At 39.6% G+C, this 21,803-nt stretch overlaps 1 protein-coding gene and 1 long non-coding RNA gene across 8 annotated transcripts in view; one reads left to right on the forward strand and one right to left on the reverse strand.

Moving 5' to 3' along the window:
• The window catches only part of LOC131381887 (uncharacterized), a 97,845-nt gene extending 84,759 nt beyond the window's left edge, over positions 1–13,086 (forward strand). The window contains exon 3 of the long non-coding RNA XR_009210916.1: positions 10,518–13,086. This is a non-coding gene — a long non-coding RNA (uncharacterized LOC131381887). The remainder of the gene's footprint in view (positions 1–10,517) is intronic.
• The window catches only part of SYT14 (synaptotagmin 14), a 232,133-nt gene that overhangs the window by 45,250 nt on the left and 165,080 nt on the right, over positions 1–21,803 (reverse strand). The window lies entirely within an intron of this gene.

Here is a 21,803-nt window from a genome sequence, read left to right on the forward strand (position 1 = left end):
CCAAAAGGACCAAAATTTAAAAAGAAATGGCAAGGATCCACAAAGAGAATTCAGCACTTTTTCATAAAATTATTTTGGTCATAATATATTTTCAGCAGCATACCAGTACTGATGATGAAAAGAGTACTTTTAGTTCTCATTTCTGGATCTTTACATTGTATTTTTGTCCTAAAAATCACAATCTTGACATTTTAGGGATTCTGAAAGATTTTCACATCTAATAAAAAACAAATTACATGGGAATAAAAACATGTTCATACTTTAAACTTGGTTCTATCAACAATCCCAGACAAATCTAATCCCCTTTCAGGTCAAATTTAGTGTTACAAAGATATAATGATAAAGTATAGACTAAAAGAACAGACTGTGGAGACAGATGAATTTAAATCCTCACTCTGCCTCTTCCTAAGCATGTGACTTTGGGCAATTCAGTTAACCTTTCTATGCCTTTTTTTTTTTGGCCATAAATTAAGGATAACAGTACCTATCTCAGGGGTAAACGTGTTAATATATATCATGCTTAAAATTGCACCCAGTACACGGAAGCACTATTCAACTTGAAGAATGTAAGTGGACGTTGCCTTTCTGTTTTTTTTTCTTGAGACGGAGTCTCACTCTGTCGCCAGGCTGGAGTGCAGTGGGGTGATGTCAGCTCACAGTAGCCTGACTCCTTGGTTCAAGCAATTCTCTTGCCTCAGCCCCCTGCGTAGCTGGGATTACAGGCGCATACCACCACACCCAGCGAATTTTTGTATTTTTCGTAGAGACGGGGTTTCACCATGTTGGCCAGGATGATCTCGATCTCCTGACCTCCTGATCTGCCCTCCTCGGCCTCCCAAAGTGCTGGGATTACAGTCGTGAGCCACCGTGCCTGGCCGGACATTGCCTTTCTTTACCTCTTTCCACTAATGTAATTATTCTTAGACATTATATGTTAAGAAACCATTTTAACTAGAATCAAACCCTGGTTATGACTGGTAGTGTTTTAGTATAGCATGGACTGCCTACATATAATTTTAAAATCTGAAAACCTCTTATTCTATCATTAATACTAAACTTCTGTGAACTACATCAGTCAGGAATCAGTGAAGGAAACAGAAGTCACTTTGGGTATTTTAAGAAAGAGATTTAATTCAGAAAATTAGGTGCTTACAAAATTGTTAGAAGAGCTGGAGTAGCAAGGTTTAGGCTAGTTCTGCAGAAATGACTCCTAGAACACTGAAAAGCTGATCCCCCAAAGGAGCTACTATGTAGTGGGAAGGCAGGAAGATATGACTTAATAAACATACTATCTTAGTTTGATCAAGAGATCAGAAAGTCTTCATGGCCATTGCAATTACCTCTTAGTGTACATGAAGCTGCAAACTAGCTACTATACACCACAGAATACCATGAAGCCCTAAAAAGGAATGAAATCATACCCTTTGCAGCAACACCAATGCAGCTGGAGGCCACTACCCTAAGTGAATTAGCTCAGAAACAGAAAATAAAATCCACATGTTCTCACTTGTAAGTGGGAACTAAATAATAGGTACACATACACATAAAGATGGAAACAATACTCTGGGACTTTCGAAATGGGGGAGGGTGGGATGGGGGTAAGGACTGAGAAACTACTCATTGGGTACTGTGCTCACTATTTGGGTGATGGGTTCAATAGAAGCTCAAACTCCAGCATTATGCAATATATCCTTGTAACAAACATGGACACTTACCCCCTGAATCTAAAAAAAAAGAAAAAGAATGTTACTGGAGGAGGAAAAACATCTTTCCTTGAACTTGCCTGCCTGAAGCAGTAAGAAAATGGCCTCTGCCTTCACTTTAACTTTGCAAATCATGCACAAATGTGTTTAATTGCTGGAACCTGATTAGCATCCAGAACGCTACAGAATCTCAAACATATTTCTCTTGAAGTACAGGAAAAAAAAAAAAAAAAAAAACTAGAAAGGGCTGGGAATATTTGTAGTTTGCCAAGCAATCAAATGTTAACACAGTGACTTTGGGATAGTCAAAGTCATAAAAGTAGTTTTGTCATCTTTGAATGGGGATTAAATAATGACACCTACCCATAACAGTGTTGGGTTTAGAATTTAAGGAGATTATACATACAAAACACTTAACATAGTGAACATCATGTTTACCATTTTGAAGCCTTAGCTTAACTGCCTTGTTGCATCTAGCTTTGCAGCTGAAAAGTTTGATGCCCTTCTGATCTTTCTAATTTTTATGTCATCTGGGGGTCTTTTACCCCTGGTGTTCTAAAATTTCACAATGATGTGTCCAGGTCTGGACTTTTTCATTTATTGTTCAGATCCTTTATTTGGAGACAAGCTCTTCAGCTTTGGCACATTGCCTTGTATTTTTAATACAACTTCCTCCCCTCTGTTTTCTTTCTTTATGAATCACCTGTTAGTCATATGTTAAATCCTCCTGGATTGTCTAAGTCTCTAATCCTTTTTTAAATCTTTCCATCTGTTTCTTTTCCACTCTATTTTCCTTTTATATTTCCTGGAGGTTTTTTTTTTTTCATTTCTGTCTTCTAATTAATGGGTTAGCAAACCTTTTCTGTAAAAGGCCAGACAGTAAATTTTTTGGTTTCATAAGCATATGATCTCTGTCATAACTACTCACTCTGCTGTTGTGGCACGAAAGCAGCCATAGACAATATGAAAACAAATAGGCAGTGCTGGGTTCCAGTACACCTTTCTTTACAAAAACAGGTGGAAGGCCATAGTTTGCCAATCCTCGTACTGACCCTTCTACTATTTGTTTTGGCGATCATACTTGTAATTTACAAGAGCCCCTTTTTTCTACGATTGTTCCTTTTTCTGAGCATTTTTTCTCTTTTAAAAAAAATTTGTCTTCTCAAATCTTTCTGAAAACACTAATTAAAATTAGTTTTTAGTTTTCTTGTCATCTTTCCATTATGGACTCTTTCTGTTGCATAGTTTTATTTTCTGTTTATCCTGGATTTTCTCTTTCCTGGTGGAGGCTTTCCCTTAGTGTCTCCTCAGCCATGATTGCCTGTTTATATTTAAGAATACATTCCCCAAAAAACTCTAAACGTTTAAATGCAGCTTGTTCACTGACAGACATAAACATGATTAGATGGAGATAAGGCAATTTCCCTGGGGACTCCTAAATGTCAGTATGGGGCAATCTTTGCTTGGAATCTTGAGTTTTTCCAGAGAAGAAACTTATGATATTTATTGCCCAAGGGCTAGACACAAGCCTGACACTATTCTTCATGTTGGATGGAAATACAACTATACATCTTACAGGCTTTTAGTGATTATCTTGTTTTTAATCCCCAGATTCATGCTACCCCATGCTGTACCTGGTAGTATTCACGGTTCTGTGATCAGATTAGTTCTCTCCTTCTGTGTGCACTTTATGCTCGGTTATCTCCATTCTTTCTAATGAGTCAGTTAACCAGCCTCCTTCCACAATGTCTTCAGAAGGTGGTATGTCTCATCTGCTGATGCCCTCTTTCCAGCTATTTGGACTTTATGGGTATAAATGTGAATGTATATATATGCATTTATTGTTGTAAACTGTGATACTATCATTTCAGTGGAGATTACAGTTAGAATAAATAATTACATGTGCCTAATCCACTATCTTTAACTGTAAAAATGAACTCTTTCTTGCATTTTCTTTTGGCAGTGCCAGTCCAGGCCAACTTGTTTAACACATACTATGACTTGTCAGATATTTAAGTATTTCATGTTCAATAATATTTTTATAAATTAAACACTTGGATTCAGGAACTGTGATAACTGGACACAGTTGAGTATTTAGGAAAGGCTTTGTTATGCAAATCTATTATTTAAGTAAGATGTAAAAGAGAATGTCCCAAGAGAGCAAATTCATGTACTATAAAAGCACAAATTTATTTACAAACTACTGATATGCAAATCATAAGGTGAATATACGGATTATATTAATCTTACAATTCACGGTATGGAATATTGTTTACAGTTATTCACTGACCCTCACTGTTGATACCAGGCTTGGCCATAAGACTTGCTTTTAGATCAGAAGTAAGCAAACTACAGGATGCAAACTGAATGTGGCATGTGGTCTGTTTTTTTGTACAGCCAGCATGCTAAGAAAGGTTTTACATTTTTAAAAAGAATTGTAAAAAAAAATGCGACAGAGACCATATGTGGAACCTAAAAAAAAAAAAAAATGAACTCTATGGCACTTTACAGAAAAAGTTTGCCAACCCCTGCTTTAGACAATGAAATGTAAATGGAAGTGGCATGTGTCAATTTTGGGCAAAAGCTTTAAAAGACAAGGATTAGTTTGCTGTGCTCTCTGCCATGACAACCAACAAAGTTTCAGAAAGAACCTGCCCAATCAGTCTGGATCTTATAGTGAAGAAAACATGGAACAGAGCCATAATTGACCCACAATAAACATGTGGCGTAAGTACCTTTGTTGTGGGCATTTAAAACTTTCAGGATTTGGTACCTCAGAATAGCCTGGTTTAAGCTGCTTGATATGTGTCAATGTAATATGAGTTACCACGTATGCCTGAAAATAATAAAAGTGCATTTATTTAAAGAATATTTATAATTCAGTCTTCTTAATAATTACTCAGAATATATTTCTTTCTTTTTTTTTTTTGAAACGGAGTCTTACTCTGTCGCCTAGGCTAGAGTGCAGTGGCGCGATCTCGGCTCACTGCAAGCTCCGCCTCCTGGATTCACGCCATTCTCCTGCCTCAGCCTCCCCAGTAGCTGGGACTACAGGCGCCCGCCACCACGCCTGGCTAATTTTTTGTATTTTTAGTAGAGACAGAGTTTCACCATGTTAGCCAGGATGGTCTCGATCTCCCGACCTCGTGATCCGCCCACCTCGGCCTCCCAAAGTGCTGGGATTACAGGTGTGAGCCACTGTGCCTGGCCCTACTCAGAATATATTTCTAAAAAGTTACATCTCAAAAACATTTGAGGCTTGAATTATATTTAGTTCCTGAAAACAGTCATTACTAGCTACTTCTGTTGTAGTAACAGTACTTTTACCCTCTTCTTTTCCAGCTTGGTATGTTCCTTCTGATTTTGAAACTTCAAAAAATACAATGCAATGATTTTTTACTTGCAGACTAGTATCTAATTAAGATTACCACAAAATTAGAACATTAAATTTATTCCTACATGGATAAGATCAAATAAAAATAGCATTTAGCAAGTTCCCACTCTTTGTCAGCTGCTGTTCTACGGACTCTACATGGACTATCTCCTTTAATCCTCACAAAAAATCTATAAGGTAGCTATTATCATTACTATCTCTTTTTACAAATGAAGAAAATGAGGCACAGAGAGGCTGAATATTTACCCAAGGACACACAGTTGGGATGAAGTGGGATCCACGATGTGAATCCAGAGACTGCAGATGCTCCCAACTTTATGGCAACCCTCATAAATGCAAACATAAACTTGGTCTTGAATATCTAACAATTTTGGCACTAAAATGGCAGATTTATCCTATCTAGTAATTCTTTAATATTTTGTGACAAATCACAAATGAGCTGGTATAAAAATTTTTCTTAACTTCAACACAGCTTAAGGGACAGTGCTAATTTTCATTTCAGGGAGAAATATACCACTGAAAGTAAATTGACTAACAAAAAAGGTACCTCTAATATGCTGCTTTCCATAAACTAAAATATATCTTATTCTCTTTAGATATGTTAAAACTTTTATTATACAAATTATAGTCACGTGTCAATGACACACAAACGTTCTGAGAAATGCACAGTTTGGCAATTTTGTCATTGTGGGAACATCATAGACTTACACAAAACCTAGATGGTATAGCCTATTGCTCCTAGGCTACCAACCTGTACAGCATGTTACTGTACTGAACACTGTAGGCAACTGTAACTCAATGGTAAGTATTTGTGTATCTAAGCATCTTTAAACATATAAAAGGTATAGTAGCTTCTCGGGAGGCTGATGAGCCCAGGAGGTCAAGGTTGCAGTGAATCTTGATTGTGCCACTGCACTCCAGCCTAACAGAGTGACCCTATCTCAAACAAAACAAAACACAGCAAAAACACCAAAAAAAATGTACAGTAATAAGATCGTGTAATAATTTGGGATCACCATCAATTATGTGATCTGTTGTTGACTGAAACATTATGTGTGGTGCATGACTGTGTATAATTTGATTATAATACCAGGTAATTCCAAAATATAACAAAACTATGTGCACCAAACTTAAGTTTTCAGTTTCTATTAGTTCTGTTAGCTTTTTCTACTAGAAAAAAAATGTAATTTAGTACCATTCTAATCATTAGCTGCCCCAAAAGTGACTGACTATAAAAAGGACATGGTAAATAGCTAAGGTATAGCCTATAATAACAATTCTAAGAGATATAGGAAATAAAATAATGTATACCTTTTGTAAGATCAGAGAATATCGTTACAAAAAATGGTAGAATTACTCAAATTAAATTAAGGACACCTGTTTTATCTCAGTGAAGCAACTAATATTTGTTAGTTCAAAGGTTTTCACATACTTTACCTCATTTAATCTTCACAACCTTGTGAAGTACCCAGGTAAGCTGGCACTACTATTTCAATTCTAACATGTGTACTATGGAGAATTAGCCTTTTTACCAGAACATCTTTGCATAATCAACACCTAAAAATGTGTATTTTACTCTAACAGGAGCTCTGGGAATACAAACACGTGGTACTTGCAGGAGTTATGTTCATTTTCAATGATGGAAATTTACATCTATTTGCTTAAAATAAACATCAGGAAATTTATATACTGGCTCATCATGAACAATAACTTTATGGCCAGAATTATTCTTTTCCCTGCATAAAATTCAATGTAACTTTCAAATAGATATCTTTCTGACTCATTATAAGTCTCTATAGAATCCATAGCACAAATGTGATTATGAGACTGGAAACCTGCTAATAAACAATTTCATTCAATTTAAAATGTTTAAAATTAAGTTCCTTTGTCTTAGGGCTGCATTCAGTATTTCTTAAGTTCTATTCTAAGAACATAAATACATCAAGGATAAAAACTGCCCCTTTTCTAAATTAAATCTCAAGTTTTCTGGAGAGAAAAACATTTTTGCAATTAGTGTTTCCCAGTTTTCTTTAAATTCTCACCATCTGCCTAAATGGACACTACTTTGGAAAACTAGCATTAAATCCTGTCCACCTCGAAATAACTGTCTCAGCAGATACATCCATAACTCTTGGAAGAAATATCCTCACTACTGCTAAATTCAGAGGAAAGACTACAAGCAATGTAATTACTAGTAGTTAGCTTATAAAATATATTCTTATAAAATACATATTCATATCTATCATTAAAAATAGTATTAAACATTTTTCAAATGAAGCACCTATTATTTTAAATCATCAGTCAAGATTTTGAATACAAAATATGAGAATTAAGGATTTTGGTTTTAAAACATACTTGTATACTTTCTTGTTATTTTAGATTAGCATGATGGGGAAGATGATTAAAGAAAAGAATAAAACATTGCTTCTGTTTGCTATTTCTTTCATTTGTAAAGGGTAGACCTCAAGAACAACCTCACTCAATGTTACTGTTCATTTAATTATCACCCATCCACCAAATGGTAAGATAATAAACAAGAAACACAGTGGATATAACTATTATTATTATAAAACAATCAGCAGAGGCGGACGGATCATCTGAGGTCAGGAGTTCGAGACCAGCCTGGCCAACATGATGAAACCTCGTCTCTACTAAAAATACAAAAATATTAGCCAGGCATGGTGGCGGGTGCCTGTAATCTCAGCTACTTGGGAGGCTGAAGCAGGAGAATCACTTGAACTGGGAGGCGGAGGTTGCAGTGAGCTGAGACCACGCCATTGCACTCCAGCCTGGATAATGAAAGCAAGACTCCATCTCAAAAAACAAAAACAAAAACAAAACAAAACAAAACAAAAAACAATCAACACAAAAGGGAACTTACTCGGGAACACTGTAATGTAATAAAAATGCTTCCTTAAAGTAAAATATATATAATTTCACAGATGTTGATAATAATGAAGAAGGCATGTTTTCAGGATGTCCATAATCTAGATACTCCCCAAAGAAATAATTTTTGAAATAAGTTAATATTTAGAATTTGAATGTTGTCTCCCTATGATGTTTTTATAAGAAACACTATTTTATCCCCTCTTTCTTAATTTAATAAATTTTAGAGTGTACTTAACTACAGAATATGCTGCTTGCTTGGACCCATTTATCTGTTATAATCTACCATGAAATGGTCAAGTTGTATTCTCTTTCCATAAAACATTTGTTAATCTCTCTCATTAGCATTACAAACAACTAAAGTTGGTACCATGAAGAAATAAATTGCTTAAAATAAAATAGAGCAGCAAAGGAAAACAATACCTGTGCTTTAAGCTTATTCTTTCATTTTCTGGCTCATTTTTGGAAAACATAATACACACTTGTTGGTTGCTGACAGTAAAGGGATTAGCATTTGGATGGCTCAACAAAATGAATCCCAATTTAGGTGCTTGATGTTCTTTATTCTCTATATTAAATACTTTAAAAAGCAGTTTTACATATTGAAATTTGTTTTTCTCACTCAGTCTTCCTGCATGTTCAAAATTTCATGAGACCTGACCTTTAAACTTGACTTTTTTCCTACAAAACTAAAAATCTGACTTAAACAAAAGGCTTTCTTTTATGACCTGTTTTAGTTTCTTCCTTTCACTAAAAGACTTATCTGATAACAATTCTTTGTGTGAGACTGCAGTTATTCCTCTCAACTAATAATATATGCTCATTTACTTTCTCTGTGAATAATTGTCTCTAAATAGGTCTATAATCACTGAGTTTTATACTAAAGTGAGCCATGACTCATTACTGTTGTTGTCTAGGGAACTAGAACACATGTAGCTTTCTCCTTCATGTAGTAATTTTTAACTGTGATTATTAGTTTATCATGAAGTATTTATTACAAATTGTTTTACAATGAAGAAGAGTAATCTACATTCAGAAAATGTAGATTTTTGCTGACAATGGTAGTTGTGAATTATAGTGAATATGAAAATGGATGAAGCTAAGTTTTGAAAGGTATTTCCTTATAATGTAAAGTATGATTCCTATAGGGACACACATCTGAATTATAGAGTATCAGCAATAATTTACCTCTTAAAAATAAAAATAACAGTATAAACATCAAACTGAATTGATTTAATCCATTAACATAAAAGATAGGCTATTTCTGACACATAGGAATTTTAGAAATTAAAGGTTGAAATTACAACTATCTACAAGTTCATCATTGTAGTAAGTCATAAAGAAGGTAGCTCACTCTTAAGAGTCTGTGGCATTATACTCTTGACTGAGAAATGGCATACACACATATGTCCCTAATTAATCAATTATTATTTAAAAATAAAACAACTCCTGATGTGTTCCTATTTAAATACCCTGAGATGCATGCTTATTGCATTCCAGGTTATAAAAGATTCTTACTAGGACCAGGACACTGACACCTCTCAAGAAATAATATTATATTATATGAAACTGAGTAAGAATTTAAGAATGATCAGATTTACTTGAACATGTTGATAAATAAATTTAATAAGTGTTCATTGAACACCTATGTTTTAGATGCTATGAAAAATACCATATAAATAAAAGTCTCTCTTCTCCAAGTGTTTAAAATTTAGATGAAGATATAAAACAATGAGTTCAGGATGGGCATGGTGGCTCATGCCTGTAATCCCAACACTTTGGGAGGCCAAGGTGGGCAGACCACTTGAAGTCAGGAGTTTGAGACCAGCCTGGCCAACATGGTGAAACCCCACCTCTACCAAAAATACAAAAATTAGCTGGACACGGTGGCGCATGCCTGTGGTCCTGGCTACTTGGGAGGCTGAGGCAGGAAAATCACTTGAAACCAGGAACCTGGGAGGTGGAGGTTGCAGTGAGCTGAGATTGTGCCACTTCACTCCAGCCTGGCAACAGAGTGAGACTCTTATCTCAAAACAAAACAAAACAAAACAAAACCAAAACAAGTTCAGTAATATAAGATTAGCTGCAAAAATGAAACCAGAGGCAATAAACTCAGAGATAATATACATACCCTATAAACTTATTCACCCATCCATTCATTCAACATTTATATAGCAATAATTAGTGTCAGGCTTCTGGGCCCAAGCCTGCACATATACATCCAGATGGCCTGAAGTAACTGAAGAATGACAAAAGAAGTGAAAATGGCTGGTTCCTGCCTTAACTGATGACATTACCTTGTGAAATTCCTTCTCCTGGCTCAGATGCTCCCCCACTGAGCACCTTGTGACCCCCGCCCCTGCTCGCCAGAGAACAACCCCTATTGACTAATTTTCCACTACCCACCCAAATACTATAAAATGGCCCCACCCCTATCTCCCTTCGCTGACTCTCTTTTCAGACCCAGCCCGCCTGCACCCAGGTGATTAAAAAGCTTTATTGCTCACACAAAGCCTGGTGGTCTCTTCACACAGATGCGCATGAAATTTGGTGCCGTGACTCGGATTGGGGGACCTCCCTTGGGAGATCAATCCCTTGTCCTCCTGCTCTTTGCTCCGTGAGAAAGATCCACCTACGACCTCGGGTCCTCAGACCAACCAGCCCAAGGAACATCTCACCAATTTTAAATCGCGTAAGTGGCCTCTTTTTGCTCTCTTCTCCAACCTGTCACTATCCCTCAACCTCTTTCTCCTTTCAACCTTGCCGCCATCCTTCAATCTCTCCTTTCTCTTAATTTCAGTTCCTTTCCTTTTATGGTAGAGACAGAGGAGACACATTTTATCCATGAACCCAAAACTCCGGCGCTGGTAACGGACTCGGGAAGACAGTCTTCCCTTGGTGTTTAATCACTGCGGGGACGCCTGCTTGATTATTCACCCATGTTTCAGAGGTGTCTGATCACTGCGGGGATGCCTGCCTTGATCCTTCACCCTTAGTGGCATGCACCACTTTCCTGGGGCACAAGCACCCACCAATCCTTCTCTCTGTGTCTCTACCCTCTCTTTTCTCTGGGCTTGCATCCTTCACTCTAGGCAACCTTCCACCCTCCATTCTTCCTTCTTCTCCCTTAGCCTGTGTTCTCAAGAATTTAAAACCTCTTCAACTTACACCTGACTTAAAACCTAAATGCCTTATTTTGTTCTGCAATGCTGCTTAACCCCAACACAAACTCAACAATGGTTCCAAATAGCCAGAAAATGGCACTTTCGATTTTCCCATCCTACAAGATCTAGATAATTCTTGTCATAAAATGGGCAAATGGTGTGAGATGCCTGACGTCCAGGCATTCTTTTACACATCAGTCCCTCCCTAGTCTCTTCCCAATGGAACTCGTCCCAAATATTCCTTTTTTCCCTCCTGCCTGTCCCCTCAGTCCCAACCCCAAGCGTTGCTAAGTCTTCCCAAACTTCCTTTTCTATGGACCCATCTGACCTCTCCCCTCCTCCCCAGGCTGCTCCTTGCTAGGCCGAGCCAGGTCCCAATTCTTCCTCAGCCTCTGCTCCCCCACCCTATAATCCTTTTATCACCTCCCCTCCTCACACCTGGTCCAGCTTACAGTTTCGTTCCATGACTAGCCCTCCCCGACCTGCCCAACAATTTCATCTTAAAGAGGTGGCTGGAGCTAAAGGCACAGTCAAGGTTAATGCTCCTTTTTCTTTATCTGACCTCCCCCATATCAGTTAGCATTTAGGCTCTTTTTTATCAAATATAAAAACCCAGCCCAGCTCATGGCCTGTTTGGCAACAATCCTTAGATGCTTTACAGCCCTAGACCCTGAAGGGTCAGAAGGCCGTCTTATTCTCAATATGCATGTTATTACCCAATCCACTCCCAACATTAAATAAAGCTCCAAAAATTAAATTCTGGCCCTCAAACCCCACAACAGGACTTAATTAACCTTGCCTTCAAGGTGTACAATAATAGAGAAGAGTTGCAATTACCTGCCTCTGCTGTGAGAGGAACCCTAGCCACATCTTTAGCACACGAGAACTTCAAAACGCCTAAGCCACAGTGGTCAGGCATTCCTTCAGGACCTCCTCCCCCAGGACCTTGCTTTAAGTGCTGGAAATCTGGCCACTGGGCCAAGGAATGCCTGCAGCCCGGGATTCCTCTTAAGCCATGTCCCATCTGTGAGGGACCCCACTGGAAATTGGACTGTCCAGCTTGCCCGGCAGCCACTCCTAGAGCCCCTGGAACTCTAGTCCAAGGCTCTCTGACTGACTCCTTCCCAGATCTTCTCGGCTTAGTGGCTGAAGACTGACGCTGCCCGATTGCCTCAGAAGCCCCCTGGACCATCACAGATGCTTTCAGTAACTCTTATAGTGGAAGGTAAGTCTATCCCCTTCTTAATCAATATGGAGGCTACCAACTCCACATTACCTTCTTTTCAAGGGCCTATTTCCTTTGCCTCCATAACTGTTGTGGGTATTGATGGCCAGGCTTCTAAACCTCTTAAAACTCCCCAACTCTGGTGCCAACTTGGACAACATTCTTTTATGCGCTCCTTTTTAGTTGTCCCCACCTGCCTAGCTCCCTTATTAGGTAGAGACATTTTAACTAAATTATCTGCTTCCCTATTCCTAGGCTACAGCCACACCTCATTGCCACCCTTTTCCCCAGTTCAAAGCCTCCTTCACATCCTCCCCTTGTATCTCCCCACCTTAATCCACAAGTATGGGACACCTCTACTCCCTCCTTAGCAACCGATCATGCACCCCTTACCATCTCATTAAAACCTAATCACCCTTACCCCGCTCAACACCAATATCCCATCCCACAGTACGCTTTAAAAGGATTAAAGCCTGTTATCACTTGCCTGTTACAGCATGGCCTTTTAAAGCCTATAAACTCTCCTTACAATTCCCCCATTTTACCTGTCCAAAAACCAGACGAGTCTTACAAGTTAGTTCAGGATCTGCGTCTTATCAACCAAATTGTTTTGCCTATCCACCTCATGGTGCCAAACCCATATACTCTCCTATCCTCAGTACCTCCCTCCACAACCCCTCCACAACCCATTATTCTGTTTTAGATAAACCTAGCTGGCCCCATAGATCCTAAATCCTTTCCCCACTCCCCCTTCCATTCCTTAAAAAACAGCTCCCACACTAGCTCTCCCTAACTCATCACTCCCTTTTCATTACACACAGCCGAAGTGCAGGGCTGTGCGGTCAGAGTTCTTACACAAGAGCCAGGACCACGCCCTGTAGCGTTTTTGTCCAAACAACTTGACCTTACTGTTTTAGCCTAGCCCTCATGTCTGCGTGCAGCGGCTGCCACTGCTTTAATACTTTTAGAGGCCCTCAAAATCAAAAACTATGCTCAACTCACTCTCTACAGTTCTCATAACTTGCAAAATCTATTTTCTTCCTCACACCTGATGCATATACTTTCTGCCCCCTTACACCACCTCTCAGCAAGCCGAACTCATTGCCTTAACTCGAGCCCTCACTCTTGCAAAAGACTACATGTCGATATTTATACTGACTCTAAATATGCCTTTCATATCCTGCACCACCATGCTGTTATGTAGGCAGAAAGAAGTTTCCTCACTACGGAAGGGTCCTCCATCATTAATGCCTCTTTAATAAAAACTCTTCTCAAGACCACTTTACTTCCAAAGGAAGCTGCAGTCATTCACTGCAAGGGCCATCAAAAGGCATCAGATCCCATTGCTCAGGGAAACACTTCTGACAAGGTAGCTAAAGCAGCAGCTAGCTTCCAACTTCTGTCCCTCACTGTCAGTTTTTCTCCTTCTCTTCGGTCACTCCCAAATACTCCCCCACTAAAACTTCCACTTATCAATCTCTTCCGACACAAAGCAAATGGTTTTTGGACAAAGGAAGGTATCTCCTTCCAGCCTCACGGGCCCATTCTATTCCGTCATCATTTCATAACCTCTTCCATGTAGGTTACAAGCCGCTAGCCGACCTCTTAGAACCTCTCATTTCCTTTCCATCGTGGAAATCTATCCTCAAGAAAATCACTTCTCAGTGTTCCATCTGCTATTCTACTCCTTCTCAGGGATTGTTCAGGCCCCCGCCCTTCCCTACACATCAAGCTCAGGGATTTGCCCCTGCCCGGGACTGGCAAATTGACTTCACTCACATGCCCTGAGTCCGGAAACTAAAATGCCTCTTGGTCTGGGCAGACACTTTCACTGGGTGGGTAGAGGACTTTCCCACAGGGTCTGAGAAGGCCACCGCGGTCATTTCTTCCCTTCTGTCAGACAGAATTCCTCGGTTTGGCCTTCCCACCTCTATACAGTCTGATAACGGACTGGCCTTTACTAGTCAAATCTCCCAAGCAGTTTCTCAGACTCTTGGTATTCAGTGGAACCTTCATACCCCTTACCGCCCTCAATCTTCAAGAAAGGTAAAATGGACTAATGGTCTTTTAAAAACACACCTCACCTCACAGCTTCCAACTTAAAAAGGAGGACTCTGTTAAGGATAGAGCCCAAAAACTTGCCAACCAAGCAAGTAATTATGCTGAACCCTATTGGGCACTCTCTAATTGGATGTCCTGGGTCCTCCCGATTCTTAGTCCTTTAATGCCTGTTTTCCTCCTTCTATTATTCGGACCTTGTGTCTTGTTTACTTTTTCAATTCATACAAAACCGCATCCAGGCCATCACCAATCATTCTATACAACAAATGTTTCTTCTAACAACCCCACAATATTAGCCCTTACCACAAAATCTTCCTTCAGCTTAATCTCTCCCACTCCAGGTTCACATGCGGAACCTAATCCTGCTCAAAGCAGCCCTGGGAAACATCGCCCAGTATCTCTCCATACCACCCCCAAAAATGTTTGCCGCCCAACACTTCAACAGTATTTTGTTTTATTTTTCTTATTAAGAAAACAGGAATGTCAGGCCTCTGGGCCCAAGCCTGCGTGTATACATCCGGATGGCCTGAAGTAACTGAATGACAAAAGAAGTGAAAATGGCCGGTTCTTGCCTTAACTGATGACATTACCTTGTGAAGTTCCTTCTCCTGGCTCAGAAACTCCCACACTGAGAACCTTGTGACCCCCGCCCCTGCCCACCAGAGAACATCCCCCTTTGACTGTAATTTTTCCACTACCCACCCAAATCCTATAAAATGGCCCTACCCCCATCTCCCTTCACTGACTCTCTTTCTGGACTCAGCCCGCCTGCACCCAGGTGATTAAAAACCTTCATTGCTCACACAAAGCCTGTTTGGTGGTCTCTTCACACGGACGTGTGTGAAAATTAGTACTGGATTTTGGGTTTATATAGATAAGTTAAATGGTTTATGTTAACGTGGTGGCTCACACCTGTAATCCCAGCACTTTGGGAGGCCGAGGCGGGCAGATCACCTGAGGTTGGGAGTTCGAGACCAGCCTGACCAACATGGAGAAACCCCATCTCTACTAAAAATACAAAGTTAGCTGGGTGTGGTGGCGCATGCCTGTAATACCAGCTACTCGGGAGGCTGAGGCAGGAGAATCGTTTGAACCCAGGAGGCAGAGGTTGTGGTATGCCAAGATCACACCATTGCACTCCAGTCTGGGCAACAAGAACGAAACTCTGTCTCAAAAATAAGAATAATAATAACAATCTAATACATTTCTATGAAGATATGATTTAAATTAGACTTGTAGTGAAATCTGAGATTTAAATAGAATCAAATTATGACTGAGATTGACATTTTAGTATAATCCTTTACTATGTCTCCTTGGTACTCCTGATCTATGATAAACTCTTCTAGAACTTTAGTCTTTGCTTTGGACTCCCAACACCTTGTTTAATTGAAACGGAATTCTTCCCTGAGGATACTTCACTCCCTCTTGACTTTTCATTCTGGTTATTCCCTCATATCCCAAGTGACTCAAGATCAGGAAGCAAAGTTCTCTGCTGTTTCTCAAGCATTGCTCCTCTAAAAGTTGTGGAAAAGAACAACTATTTTCCTTTAAAGTTTGTATCATCCTGTCCTCCTCTTTTGTCCTCCTGGACATTTCATCTTCATTCCTTGAACATTTCTTCTTTATTCCTTGAGAAAAATGGTCCTTGATTCAATCTTCTTTTTAAAAATTTTTTTTATTATACTTTAAGCTCTGGGATACATGTGCAGAATGTGCAGGTTTGTTACGTAGGTATACACGTGCCATGGTGGTTTGCTGCAACCATCAACCCATCATCTACATTAGGTATTTCTCCTTGCTATCCCTCCCCTAACCCCCAATCCCCTGACAGGCCTCAGTGTGTGATGTTCCCCTCCCTGTGTCCATGTGTTCTCACTGTTCAACTCCCACTTATGAGTGAGAACATGTGGTGTTTGGTTTTCTGTTCCTGTGTTAGTTTGCTAAGAATGATGGTTTCCAGCTTCATCCATTTCCCTGCAAAGAACATTAACTCATCCTTTTTAATGGCTGCATAGTATTCTATGGTGTGTATGTGCCACATTTTCTTCATCCAGTCTATCACTGATAGGCATTTGGGTTGGTTCCAAGTTTTGCTATTGTGAACAGTGCTGCAATAAACATACATGTGTACGTGTCTCTATAGTAGAATGATTTACAGTCCTTTGGGTATATACTCAGTAATGGGATTGCTGGGCAAAATGGTATTTCTGGTTCTAGATCCTTGAGGAATCACCACACTGTCTTCCACAATGGTTGAACTAATTTACAATCCCACCAACAGTGTAAAAGCATGCTTATTTCTCTAGCATCTGTTGTTTCCTGACTTCTTGTTGTTTTGTTTTTTCTTTGTCTTTTTTTTTTGAGACGGAGTCTTGCTCTGTTGCCAAGCTGGAATGCAGTGGTGCAATCCTGGCTCACTGCAACCTCCACCTCCCAGGTTCAAGCGACTCCCCTGCCGCAGCCTCCCAAGTAGCTGGGACTACAGGTGCACGCAACCATGCCCAGCTAATTTTTTGTGTTTTATTAGAGACGGGATTTCACCATGTTGGCCAGGATGGTTTCAACCTCCTGACCTTGTGATCTGCCCACCTCAGCCTCCCATAGTGCTAGGATTACAGGTGTGAGCCACCACGCCAGGCCTGTTTTCTGCCTTTTTAATGATTGCCATTCTAACTGGAGTGAGATGGTATCTTGTGGTTTTGATTTGCATTTCTTTAATGCCCAGTGATGATAAGCTTTTTTTCATATGTTTGTTGGCTGCATAAATGTCTTCTTTTGAGAAGTGTCTGTTCATATCCTTTGCCCACTTTTTGATGGAGTTGTTTTTTTCTTGTAAATTTGATTCTGGATTCAACCTTCTTTTATACTTCAACTTCTGTCATCATCTTTTGTAACTTCAGCATCCACTCAGCCTATCTAAGAACCTAGCCCTCTTGACAATTATCCCTCTCCAGTAATTGTACCTTTTACTCTATCTCAGATGCCCACTTCCACCATCACACTCTGGACCCTTCTCCTTCCGCATCATATGAACTGAAAACATTCCCCTTTCAACCACAGTCTGCCATCCTTCAACACTTCTTGCTTAGCTACTCCTCTCACATCTCTTTCTTGATATCCTTGGGACTTTCAGTCCACTAACCTTTCTACTTCTCCTGCCCATGATCCCCTTTCTGGCTTCACTTCTCTCTTTATTCATTTCATGATCTACCATTTAAATAAATCCTTGAAAATACTCTAACACTTTTGCCTCTCTGTTTATATCCCAAACACATTGATTAACGGCTCTCTTCAGTTATTTGTCCTTTTTTTAAATCAAATCATTTGCATTAGTATTTAAACATACCCAAGGCTCTCCTCACCTCAAAAACATTCTCCCTAAACCCTTGCTTTCCAAATACTGTTCTCTCTTTCTTCCTACTGTTATAGCCAGATTTGGTGAAAAAATTGTCTAAATGACTGCCACTCTTGTTTGGATTCTAGCCCCTTCACAATATCCAAATTAGCCCCTGAATAGCTATCTATGACTTCCATATCCTAAATCCAACACACAGTTTTTAATATTCAGATTATTCTTTCCATCAGCAACATCTGACAAAGCTGATTATTCCTTCATGAACTTCATGCTTGGCTTTCATGATCTCTTATTGCCTTTTTCTTCCTACTTTACCTCTCTTTTCTCCAATTTTTAAATCTGGGGGTTCCTGAAGATCTCTTTTCACCCAAGACAATCATGTACTCTCATGTCTACTTCCAGAACTGCTTGTGCTCACACAGAAGTGTAAGCGAGAGCCAGATTTAATGAAATACAGACATCTAAGAAAATAGTAAGTACCCTCTATCATTAGAACTTAAGAAAATTTAAGTTTTCACTGTGGTCCTGTGTTTTCTCCCATCCCTTCACTTGTCTTAAATAATCCAGCAAGAAACTTATCTACTTATTCATCCCCACCAAACTGACCAGGGTCCAAATTCCCCGGCCCTTTCTGATCCTCCATTTTTTAACTGACAAATGATTATCACAAATAAACAAAGACAGAAATAAACAAAGATAGAAGTAAAAAAAAAATCACCATAAACCTAAACCATTCATAAATTGCTATTAGGTAAACATCCTGCAGGCATCATTCTATGAATATATACTAACAGAAAAAGGAATAGAAATCCTTTCATAAAAATAGGATCAAACTATAGCTATTTTATTTAAAAATCCATTTTACCTTACATAAATTTAATAGAAAAAATGAAATAAAATGAATAGTTGAACTTTACATAAATATTTCTTCCTTGCTGATTATTTTCTAAATAATCCTTCTCTAAGTTAAATAGGAGAGGGTTAGTCATTTTTCTTAACTACATTAGCATATTAGCATTCTTACATTTCTTCCCATCTGCCCTATGTCTGCCTTTCAGTTAAAAAAATCAAATACAGTATTTTTTATACTGTCCAGATTTATAGCTATGATAGACAGACACTGTGATGCACTGTCAATCAAATGTCAGTACGGTTTTGTTGTGAATTGTGAGGACATAAGATGTGGGAGGGGCCAAGGGTGGAATGATATGGTTTGGCTGTTTCTCCACCCAAGTCTCACCTTGAATTGTAGTTGACAATTGTAATTGTCAATAGATAATTCCCTGTGTATCTACGAAGAGACTGTTGCCCTAGCTGTCAGGAGGGCTGTTGCAAGACAGCCTTCAATGTCAGTCCCTTCAGGAACTGATTCAACTGTAAAGAACTGCCTCACCCAAGGTCACCCTTTCAGGGGTGCCCAAGGCTGTGGGAGCCCCTCTCTTGCATCAGCATGACCTGGATATGAGACATGGAATCAAAGCAGATCATTTTGGAATTTTAAGGTTTAATGACTGCTCTATTGGATTTTGGACTTGGCATGGGGCCTGTAGCCCCCTTTGTTTTGGCCAATTTCCCCCACTTGGAACAGGTGTATTTATTCAATGCCTGTACCCCCATTGCATCTAAGAAGTAACTAACTTGCTTTTTATTTCACAGGCTCATAGGTGGAAGGGACTTGCCTTGTCTCAGATGAGACTTTGGACTTAGACTTCTGACTTAATGCTGGAATGAGTTAAGACTTTGGGGTACTGTTGGGAAGGCAGGATTTTGTTTTGAAATGTGAGGACATGAGATTTGGGGGGGGCAGGGGCAGAATGATAATGGTTTGGCTGTTTCCCTACCCAAGTCTCACCTTGAATTGTAGTTCCCATAATCCTGCCTCCATGGGAGGAACCCTGTGGGACATAATTTAATCATGGGGGCAGTTACCCTCATGCTGTTCTCATAAGAGTAAGTTCGTTCTCAAGAGATCTGATGGTTTTATAAGGGGCTTTTCCCCCTTTTCCTTGACACTTCTCCTTGTTGCTGTCATGCGGAGAAGGACATGTTTGCTTCCCCTTCTGCCATGATTGTAAGTTTCAAGATGCCTCCCCAGCCCTGTGGAACTGTGAGTCAAGTAAACCTCTTTCCTTTATAAATTACCCAGGCTTGGGTATGTCTTTATTGGCATCATGAGAACAGACTAATACAAGTGGCGACCAACATGCAATGACTGACTGATGGGGGTATAAAGGCCTGGCCATCTCAGCCCAAATGGCGACAACTCTGAAGGACTATTTTAGTTCCAGAATTCCCTGGGGGTTGGCTAAGACTGTCTTTGGGCATGCACTGCAGCTTGACTTCTCTCTGCCCAATCCTGCTTCCATCTCCTCTTTTATAAGTATGAATCCCAAGAGCACTCCTTAACAAACATTTGGCACACTAAACTCCCTCTCAGAGTCTGCTTCCCAGGTAATCGAATCTGCAACACATATGGTGCCTTAGATTCTTTCAGAAGTAGACAACTGTGTTAGTCAATTCCCTGCTGTGTTAGGCCATTCTTATGTTGTTATAAAGACATACCTGGGCAATTTATAAAGAAAAGAGGTTTAATTGGCTCATAGTTCTGCAGGCTGTACAAGCATGGTGCAGCAATCTGCTCAGCTTCCGGGGAGGCCGCTGGGAGCTTTTACTCTCAGCAGAAGGTGAAAATGGAAGCAGCATGTCACATGAAGAGAGCAAGAGTGACAGAGGGAGAGGGGGAGATGCCACAGACCTTTAAACAATCAGATCTCATGAGAAATAATTTACTATCGTGTGGACGGCAGCAAGAGGATGGTGCTAAATTCGTGAGAAATCTGCCCCCAGGATCCAATCACCTCCCACCAGGCTCCACCTCCAACATTGGGGATTACATTTCAACATGTTCAACATGAGATTTGGAGGGGACATCCAAACTATATTACCTGCTTCATCTGATTCTCGACCGCAGGGGTTAATGTACTCCTTAGTCAGAAGAGCAAATGTTTTATCAGCCAGGGCAGATTATGCTACAGTAACAGAGAACTCCAAATTCTCAGCAGCTTAATTCAACAATGGTTTACTTCCTCCTTATACAACATATCGATTTTGGATTGGCAACAAGGCTTCCTTCAAAGCCCAAAGAGACTCCATTTCCACACACGCTTCCATAGTAGTGAAAGCATTATTCTGATTCTTAAAGGTTACGAGCAGAAGATAAAAGCAGGTCACCTGGCCACACCTGAGTTCAACAGAGTGGTAATCTATGCTGCTTTTGCAGAGAGGAGCAACAGACCTTACCAAAGCAGGCTACATGCCAGAGTTGACTCACAAGTCATAGTTTGCAAACGCTGGTCAAAAGCAGTGATTCACAAACTTTAAATGTATATCAGAATCATGTACAGTGCTTGTTAAAATACAGATTGCTGGGCCCTACCCTCACAGTTTTAATTCAGAAAGTTTCGGAGAGGGACTGAGAATCTGCACTTCTATCAAGTTCCTATGTGATGATGTTGTTGGTCCAGGAATCATACTTCAAGAACCATTTGTCTACAGAAAAAAAACTTCACAGGTACGCCTGCAGCTCATCTATTAATGTAGAGAACCTTATTTCAAGATGAAACACACCACAGCTTTGTCAAATATCAGTTTTCCTAAAAGGCAACTCACCAAAAACCATATATATAATAATGAAAATAAACCAGGATTTAATAAAGACTCCTATATTCTGAGAATTGTCCAATGTGTAGGTAGCATCACTATTATTATTGCTAGCCACTCTGAAGAGATCAGGCTAATTAAGTACTGTTTGTACAGGAAGGGTTGTGTGTATGTTTGTGAGAGAAAGAATAGAGTTTCATTATCAATCAATCAATAAATACAATAATATTAACAAATCTAATAAGCTGAAATTAGACATAAAACCAGGATGAGGAAAAAGGGAAAGGCTATTTTATGCAATTGTTACAGAGAGTAATGTAGTACCAAAAATGCAAGTGAAGTAATTAATTGGGGT

Source organism: Hylobates moloch, unplaced genomic scaffold, assembly GCF_009828535.3.
Source record: "Hylobates moloch isolate HMO894 unplaced genomic scaffold, HMol_V3 SCAFFOLD_18, whole genome shotgun sequence".
NCBI lineage: Eukaryota > Metazoa > Chordata > Mammalia > Primates > Hylobatidae > Hylobates > Hylobates moloch.